Here is a 7,060-nt window from a genome sequence, read left to right on the forward strand (position 1 = left end):
ATACATCTTTTGTTTTTCTAATTATATACAAAGTGCATCATGTCTAAATTCTTATTAAATATCTAATAAAGTAGGTTTCACTATTTCATTATTCTTTTCTAAGTTATTTGTAAAATGACTTAAAATATAAAAAAGTAAAGTAAAATGTTCCATTGGACCCAGATGGTACATAGTGATGACTATTTTTCCTGACATCTCAAAGAGTGAATAAAAACACTCCTTAAAAGAAAACTGCTTTGCAGAAAGTGAATCAAAAAAGTCTAGACACACATTTCAATACACATTACTTGGTAAACCAAGTCTTCTTGAGTCATTATTTAAAACCTGACTGAAAACCAAATACTTTTAAGTCCTTCTTGACATAGGAAGACAGAAAAAATATTCAGTTATATATTTAATTAGTAAATAGGTCATACATATTTCTGATCCTTTAAGTTACATTTGAAATAACAAAATATTTTAATATATTATTTCCAACATCCTATCTATCACTAAAACTACTGACTGCTTTCTATTTACAAAAATTGCTATTCATTTAGATATTTCCCCTCTCCTATTAGTATAACAATAGCAACAAAAATATTTTGGTATGGTTCTTTAATTTTTATTGTAATTTTTTTCCTTTACCATTTATCCCCCATATACTCCCCTCCCCCCTGCAATTACCACACTGTTGTCCAAGTACATGAGTCCTTTTTCATTTCTGCCTGATCTCTCCACTTGGTATGGTTCTAAATGTCCTCTTGAGTAAAGAGAACAAATGGGAGTAAAGAGGAGGTACAGAATTATATATCCATATCCCCTTACTCACTTCTTCAACTAAAAATGCTGATGCTAAGTAGGAAAACACTGGGCTGAAGAAATTGGATTGGACTAGAAAACTTAACTGAAGAAAATAGGTTGAACAGGGGAAGCTGAAATTTGGAGCCCTTCAACATCAAAACTTTTATCAATGGGCTATTCTTCAACTTTTTAACATGCTTGGAAATAATAACAATATTTACATATTAAAAAGATGAAAAGATGAAGTATTAAAAATAAAAATATAAAAGAAAAGGGAATTGAAAAATATTTCTTGTTTTTTTGGGTGAGCCTCCTTGTTTATTTTTCTTAACCACCTCACTCCCGTGAAAAGTGGGGCATAATACAGTAAAATGTACACTAGCTGAAGAGTTAGAAGACCTAGGTTTAAGAATAGGTTCTATCAATTCTTACCCATTATGACTTCTGTGAAATCTCCTTGAGGCTGTTTCCTCACCTTCCACACAGTTCTATCAACACCCCACAGCCCACCTCAAAAAGGGTAATAATCAATGAGATATACAAATGTAAAATACAATTATAGTGGAATTTGTACCAATGTTAAAACATCAAGGACATACAGCCCTAAATTAATTTTATAAACAAACCAGTGTGCCTTCATAGGCTCTGCAAAATTTATCCTTAAGGAGACAGTTTGAGTTTTCACAATAACCCCCAAAGCAGGACATCTCACAAATGCAAAGAGGAGACTTTTGTAGTTTAAAACTCTATTTCTTGGTTTCAATTTTATATTTAATGGTACTAAAAGACATTAACATTCACAGACCAAAACTGAAAACAAAAGGCAAAATTTAAGTCCACATATTAAAAAAAAAAAGCCAACTAAAAAAATCTTTGCAAACAAAGAGAATCCCTTGGATGAATATCTCCCGTGCTTCCAGAAGCTGGTACACTTGACATTTTTACTCTGATTTCTCCTTAATAAAAGCATAAAAACTTAAGATAAGTCCAGAGGCACTCCCTCCGTGTCTAGAGAAGGATAAAACCTCAGAATGAGATAATTTTTTCCATTAAGTAAAACCTGCAAAGCTCACTATTAAAAAATTGCATATCGAACTCCACGTTTCTTCTCAGAGCTCTTTTCCTCTAGACAATAACGGAATGGAGCACGATTTCTATGACGGAGGAGCGAAGTCCCTTCAGCAAGAACAAGGGTGTGAGCATTCCACAACTAGTAACCTGGGTCGGGGGAACCTGGACAGAAACGATGGGCCCAAGGGCCCCTGAAGCCTGAAAGTTCGAAACCATCTCTAGTTTCTTTGCCTCTGAGTTTAGAGACCTGGGAGTAGGCGGGTATCGCCAAACATCGGCATCAAGTGTACAAAAGACCAAAGGGAGTTGCCTCCAGAAAGAAAAGACAAAACCTGTCACGGGACAGATGCGCAGGCCCCAAGAGATGAGGAGGCAGCGGCGGCAGCCCGCGTGTCCACGGCCTGAGCTGCCCGCCAAACCCTGCCGCCGAACAGCTACCTTCCCTAGATCCCTCCCCCGCCAGGGATGGCGCAAAATGGTGGCCCACCCGCACCACGCCACCTCCCCACCTCGCCGTCTCGCCGTCCCCTCCCCCGCGATTTGGGCGATTCTGGCGATTCACGCCGGAATCCAGACCCTCAACCTGCCTTCCTCACCGCTAGGCCGCTGTTGCTGCCCTCAGAGCAAGGCGGTCACAACCGCAAGCGAGAGCCTCCGCCTGCTTCCGCGAGGCGCAGGCTGGGGTGGGGGACACGTACCGCAAACAGAACAGGTCGGCCAGACAGGGACTCGAAGGAGGAGGAGAAAGAGGAGGAGCACGAAAACACTAAGCAGCGGCCAAGGAACAGCAGCAGCCAGGGTGACTCCAGGCGTGGAATGAGCGCCTCAGACCGCGGTGGAGGTATATAACTAAGCGCGCTGCCTCATGGGTAGAGGACCGCGCCTCCACCACCCCCACCCCGACCACTGCACATCCGGGTTTTTCTGCTAACCGATGACGGAGGGTTTGCACGGACATGTGCAAGGCCGTATAGATTCTCGAAGGCAGCGGCACCTTGGCCGTGAGCAGTGGTCAGTGGGTCGCGGGCTGCCAGCACTGGTGAAGGCTGGACGCTGAGGCCGATCTCTTCCTCAACCCTCCTGTCAACTCGGGTTACAATTCGAAAATTCCGGCTGCACACAGTATCTTAGCACATAAAAACGTGAATTATGGATCCTCCCTGTGTGTAAGGGATAGAGGCACCAATTTTAAAACATATTACCGGGAGGTGAAGACCTAAACCAGATGAATAAAAGGAGTAAAAGTCAGGTTATTTAAATGATTGATTAATGTCACTAAATTTGTTTTAAGTTTGTGGTTTTGCTTGTGTGTTATTCCTGCCATACATATGTCTATAATAGTTATTAGAATGTTAAGGGGAAAATATGTTTACAAGAAAAACATTTGCCAAGATACTGCTTGAACAAACATTTTCTAAGCATTAAGTTTTGAATGGTAAAGAAAGTCTCTTCTCCCAATTTTCCTTACAAGTGCTGTGACAGTAGTGGTCATTCCCTCAAGAGTTACCCAGACTTAAAACCTTGTTGTAATAGTTCCTTAACGCACTTCCAAGTTCAGTCAGTCATTGAATCCTACTAATACTATTTGAGCTAGTTTCTTCTTTCTCATCTGGACTTCCTTTTGCTACTGAAAATAAGCTTTACAAGAAAAGACAGTGAATAATCAAAATAGCAAACATGGAAAGTTAAAAGTTGCAAAATCTTGGAGCATTTATAGATAGCTCCCCACTTCAGGAGAGGCTGATAAAAAACCAGAGCTTTCCGCCTTGTTATCAGTGTAGTCTAGAGACTAAAGTTCCAACTCCCTTTTCCGCTGTCTTCAGCTAGTCCAGATTTGTTTGGATCCCCTCCTTCCCCTGGGCCCCTTGAGTAATAAATTTATCTCATTCTCTGGGTGTATGGAGTGTCAAGAGCCTCCACATCTGAACTAAAATTCAGAGGGGGAAGGGTCAACTATGCCTCAGTGGGATGACTAGAAAACATGTATGAACCAACACAAAATTCTAAATCAAGTCATTCTTTTTTCATGAAAAATATAATGGCCAAGAAGACCTGAAAACTCTGGTCAGTAAATGATCTCTCAAAAAAAAAAAGTACACAAAAAGCTAAATTATAATGAAAAGGATGCCTGGTGAGAATGGTATCCATATGTAGGAACTTGGATGATTTTTACTACTTTATCTTTAAAACTCTTCCTCAAGCTTCTAAAAAAAACACACACACTCTTTTATTTGGTTCTTTTTACTAACTGGCCATGTATCTTTTTTTTTTTTTGGAGGGGGGCTGCCATTAAATCAGAATTTACTCCTGTATAGCCTTTCTGGGCATTTTTAAAAAGATTTATTTGTTTGTTTGTTTATTTATTTATTTTTAGAGAGGGGAAGGGAGGGAGAAAGAGAGGGAGAGAAACATCAATGTGTGGCTGCATCTTGCACACCCCACACTGGGGACCTGGCCTGAAACCCAGGCAGGTGCCCTGACTGGGAATCGAACCAGCTACCATTTGTTTCATAGGCCGGTGCTCAATCCACTGAGCTACACCAGCCAGGACCTTTCTGGGCAATTTTTAAATTTAAGATAAATTCACATAAAAATAATCACTTTAGAGTGTACAATATAGTAGTTTCTAATATATTCACATTATTGTGTAAAACCAACACCACTATCTAACTCCAGAACATTTCCATCATGCCAAAAAGAACTCCCATACTTGTTAATGCCACTCCCAATTTCCTTTTACACACATCCCCTGAAAACCTTTAATCAACTTTGTTTCTCCACAGGTTTGCCTCTTTTGGACATTTCACATAAGTGAAATCTCACAATATGTAGTTTTTTTTGCATCTGGCTTCTTTCATTTAGCATGTTTCAGGGGTAGGTTTATTTATGTGGTAGCATTAACCAGTAATTCATTCCTTTTATGGCTGCATAATATTCCATTGTATAGCCATTCCATTTTTTTATCCTTCTCTTCAGTGATAGATATTGGGGTTGTTTCTATATTTTTGCTATTATAAACAATGCAGCTATGAATGCTGGTACACTGTTTTTTTTTTTTAAATAGCATTATTGAGATATAGTTCACATACCATACAATTCACCCATTTTAAGTGTACAATTCAATGTTTTTTAGTATAATCACAGATATGTGTAACCACTGCCACAGTCAACTTGAGAACATTTTCATTACTCTCAAAAGAAACTATATATACATTAACCACCATGTCCCTTCCTGCCCCAACATACCCCCCAGCCCTAGGCTACCACTAGTCTACTTTCTGTCTCTATAGATTTCCTTTGTCTGAACATTTCATATAAATGGAATTATATAATATGCTATCTTTTGTGACTGGCTTATTTCTGTTTGCATAATGTTTTCAAGGTTCATTCATGTTGTATTTTATTCCTTTTTATGGTCAAATGATATTTCATTGCATGGATATACCACAATTGTTTATCCATTTGCCAGTATATAAAAAAATAAACATATGAAAACTATTACATGAAGCCAACTAACTAATATTAAAGATGAGTCAATGAAAGCCTAGGAAGGCTAAAAGAGTTATCCAATATCACACAAAGGACAAGAGAAAAATGGCAAGGGGAGTACTAGAACCCAGTACCTAGGTTTCCTTATTCCCAGTCTAATTTGTATGCAATGTCCAGCATTAAATTTTTCCTGTTCTTTTTCTCATCCCATCAAAAACCAAGATGTCAAATAGTACATCTGATAGAGTAACCTAAGTTCCTGGAAATATATGTTTATTCTGAGTGGGCCTTCTAGAGGAACTGTTCCCACAGAACACTTTAGAGAATGGAAGAAACTGAATACAGGAAAGACAGGAGAGGTAAGTCTGTGGACACTTGGTATGTAGTAATAATTACAATTGTAGCTTAAAAATTATATAGCACTTATTGTGTATGAAGCACTCTTCTCAGTACTTTTTAAATATTAATTATTTTCATATGAATTTATCAGGAAACTATTATTTTTATCATCCCATCTACAGATGGCACAGAGATAGTAAGTGCTTTTCAGTCACACAACACAAGTGATAAAGCCAAGATTTGAACCCAGGCCTTCTGGTTCTGGTATCTGGACTACCCATTATATTCTTCTATCTCTTCAGATTTTCAGTAAAAATATGTTAGATGAATGAATAAATGTATAGATAGTATGAGAAACTGGGATCAAAGATTCTTTAGGACATATCAAATAACAAGGGGTATCAAACAATGCTGTCTTCACGTAGAATAACTACAATAGAGCAAATAGTTAGTAGAATGAATTTCCCATTAAGACAAAGTCACTCCTGTCATAAACTTTTGTGGAAGTAACACGTTTAGTCACCTACATCTCTAAGATTCCAGTTAGGACCTTTCTCTGTTTCTCACATTTCTGATTAAACCACTTTAGCAGTAGAGGGCTCTTGACTAAGTCTCAAGGATGATTCACCTATATATATAATTTCCAGGAAAAGAGTTTTCACTTTCCTCTGGTAGCTGTATGCAGAGAATGACAGCCCTTCAGAAATGAAAGGTTTACATTTTTTTAATCAGTACTTTGCATTATTCTATATTTTAGAAGGGGGGCATAAAGAAGTATACAAAATAAACCCTTCTCTTATTGCATTAACATCTAATTCGCAAGCTAAGCTCATCACCCCAGAAATGATTAGTGAGCAATGCAAGAACATGTATAATCAAGTACCCTAGCTTTGTGTGGTTCAGACTGTCAAATGCAGTGAACGTTTGGAGAAACAGGGAATTAGAGTAGATGGAAGCATATATGGAAGGCCTGGTCTTACGGTGAGTTCAGACTAAGCAGGGTCCTGCAGAATGATTACAACTTGATAAGACAAAAAAAGAGACATTTTAGGTAAGAGCAGAGACATGAAGAAAACAAAGTAAGAAGGCAAAAAATGAGAAAAATGCTTTTCTGAGACAATAAAGGGACAAATGACAAATTTGATTAGAACAGATGTTGTAAATTGGGGACATTGAGTTTGGGTATTCATTCATTTATTTATTCATTTACTCATTCATTCATGTAGCAAATGTTTATTGAACACAATGTCAGGTGTTGGGAATATTGAGATACATGGGGCACAATCCTTGCCTTCAAATTGCTTTCATCCAAGTGATAGGAACAGGTTCCTAAATATATAAGTAGTGTGATAGAGGTATGTTTCAAGTGGGCTCCTGA

At 38.2% G+C, this 7,060-nt stretch overlaps 1 protein-coding gene across 1 annotated transcript in view; it reads right to left on the minus strand.

Moving 5' to 3' along the window:
- Positions 1-2,666, minus strand: part of ZNF280C (zinc finger protein 280C) — a 73,946-nt gene extending 71,280 nt beyond the window's left edge. The window contains exon 1 of the mRNA XM_054577014.1: positions 2,553-2,666. The gene's annotated coding sequence lies outside the window, so the exon portion shown is untranslated. The remainder of the gene's footprint in view (positions 1-2,552) is intronic.
- Positions 2,667-7,060: the final 4,394 nt, after the last annotated feature.

This window comes from Pteronotus mesoamericanus, unplaced genomic scaffold (genome assembly GCF_021234165.1).
Source record: "Pteronotus mesoamericanus isolate MK-2021 breed Mesoamerican mustached bat unplaced genomic scaffold, CSHL_Meso_final contig_40, whole genome shotgun sequence".
Classification (NCBI taxonomy): Eukaryota; Metazoa; Chordata; class Mammalia; order Chiroptera; family Mormoopidae; genus Pteronotus; species Pteronotus mesoamericanus.